The 2719-nt window shown below is 31.1% G+C and overlaps 1 long non-coding RNA gene across 1 annotated transcript; it reads left to right on the top strand.

Moving 5' to 3' along the window:
* Positions 1-606: 606 nt before the first annotated feature.
* On the top strand, positions 607-1623 carry LOC111408278. The gene is made up of 2 exons (XR_002705322.1): positions 607-1150; positions 1221-1623. It is a non-coding gene; the product is annotated as an uncharacterized LOC111408278 (long non-coding RNA).
* Positions 1624-2719: the final 1096 nt, after the last annotated feature.

Genomic DNA, 2719 nt, shown 5'->3' with positions numbered 1-2719 from the left:
TTCATAAATATAATTTTTATTTTTCTTCAACCAACCAATTAATTTTAAATTAATTTGGGATCCTCACCAAAGCGGAGCCTTAGGCGATTGCCTACCTCGTGTTTCAATCCGTTTCGACTGCGCAGGTCGAAGAGCAAATCTTTATCAATTCCTTCTACTTCGCGAACATAATGATGCAGATAATATGGAGAGGAAGAGATTTGACAGTTTGGAATCTTGGTCAATGATATTGGATTCTGAGAATGTTGAGAATTGGGAAGCATCTGAAGATCAAGAGGAATGGACGGCTGATCTTTCTCAGTTATTTAATTTATAGGCAATAAGTTTGCTTCTGGTGCACATAGTAGAATTTGCAAAGGAATTCATAAGCAGAGAGTAGTTGCTGTAAAAATGATGAGAATTCCAACTCATAATGAGGAAGCTAGAACCTTACTTGAACAACAATTCAAGTCGGAAGTTGCCCTTCTTTTGCGTCTTTATCATCCCAATATAGTGCAAATTAGATTTCCTTATATCTTTTTGAAGAATGAAAATCATACATTTTAGATAAACTAGTCATTCTCGAACAACACACAAAAGTTCAACTTCTTTTTGGTACTTAATCATGTTGATTCCAACCTGCCAAACATGTCTTTAACATAGAACTTCAGACTTTGTTTTGATGCAATTTTGACAATAATAGTATTTCAAGAACTAGTCAATACCATTACCAACAAATGATTTTGACAAAATTAATTTAGCTTGCACTTAGTTCACGTTTTCTTAGTATCAAAGTTTGATCAAGTTGGTGGATTGACCTCTAGGGCAACAACCTAACTAAGAAGCTCTACTGTTATGGTTTTAGATGATTGTAAAGTATAAAATCTTCACAACTAGCAATTTAAACATTTAAAATTTCATTTGCCCATTGCAATGGGGGAATTTTGGACTTGGTTTATATTGATCCCCTTCCACATGATGATGTGGGCAAGTGTTTGGTGCTCCACCACCAGCAACATCGGAAGTTGTTATATAAGATTAGTAATAGTATTTCTGTCTCTCGCTTGAGTTGTTTTGTCATACTAAGTTATGCATATGCTATTTTACAGGGTATGATATGTTAATCACAGTGACTGGTACATTTGATGGACAAATTATAATGATTGAACTGGTAATTAAGCTTATTTGATAGAATATTAAGCACTATTGAAGTACACATATTGAGTTTTTTGATCTTTAAGGATATTCAAGAGCTTTTACTTCCTGTCAACATAGTTTCCAATGACAAGTATAGTTTGGTTTCTTCCATCACTCTTCCCAGGTTGCAACTAGATAATTGTAATATGTTGGTTTCATGCTCCTTGGGTTGTCAATTTGGTTTTCTGGTCCCGTTTTGTTTCAAGGTATGTCGATTTTCCATTTGGCTTTTGTGATTTGGTACGATAACTTTGGTGTTTATTGGTCTTGGGAGTGGCATTGGCACTTGTATTTTAATCCTACATTATGGTAGCATTGATTTTGCCCATATCAATTTTCGCCACTAATTAGAGTTTTGACTTTTTTTGAGTTCACATTCTTTTTACAATTTAACAAGTGTTTCACTTTGTTAATTTTCAGATTTAAATGCATCGTTGGTTTGATGGATGTCTACTCCAGACAAGTTGCAAGAATTCAAGAAACTTTCTTTTGAAGATCTAGAATGAGATAATTCTAATTTAATTTTGTATTTCCTTTTCAAGTATGGATTGCTATTAGTATATAACATAATTATATTTTTCTACTGAACAACTACACTTGTGTATTTCTACAAGACAATATTGATGCATGTTTTGGAATTTCCTATTGCCTTGATTATTGTTTATATTTTTATTCCAAAAAATAATGCTATTGACTATGTATACATTACAATAAAAGCTATAAATATTAAAAAAAAAAGTTACTATGAAAAAGGAATGCTATTGAAGATATATCATAACGACTAAAGAATGTTATTAAAGCCAATATATAACCCAAAAAAATGCTACTGTATAAAAAATATTGCACTAAAAGAATGTTATAATTATTAAAACCATGACAATAAAAGAATGCTATTTAAAAGTTTTTTGTAGCACTTTATAATAGCATTTAAAAAGTCTTATAATACAGGTATGACTTTTAATAACACCACCTACAATAACATTCGGAAAATGCTATAGAATATAATCGATAGCATTTTTCTCAAGCTATAGATGAGTTGATATGTTGTAGTGCTTGTTGGGTTGAAAAAATAATGATGGGTGATTGTTGGACATAGAATTTGAGAAGACAAAGAGACCTTTTGTTAGGTTAAAGAAAACGAAAATGAATGTTTGGAAGATAAAGTGTCAACTTAATTATAAATAGGGAAAATAATGTTTGTGATAAATAAATGTAAGTGATAAGTTTGTTGCCATATATATATTTTAAAGATTTTTGCATTTTCAATTTTCATTAGTTTCTTAAGTTTGCATACGATAATTCTATTTTCAGAATTTCATAAATATAATTTTCATTTTTCTTCAATCAATCAATTAACTTTAAATTAATTTGGGATCCTCACCAAAGCGGGGCCTTAGGCGATTACCTACTTCGCCTATACTCAGGGCCACCACTGCTTCTATTTTATTATTAATACTCATTACTTCATGTCACTGTTGAACTAACATGTGTATTAAATAAGTATGACCTACTAGCTAATGGAGATACAAACAGGAATAAATAA

Source organism: Olea europaea, chromosome 13, assembly GCF_002742605.1.
Source record: "Olea europaea var. sylvestris chromosome 13, O_europaea_v1, whole genome shotgun sequence".
In the NCBI taxonomy this organism is placed as follows: Eukaryota; Viridiplantae; Streptophyta; class Magnoliopsida; order Lamiales; family Oleaceae; genus Olea; species Olea europaea.
This window is presented reverse-complemented; position numbering and strand designations above follow the sequence as displayed.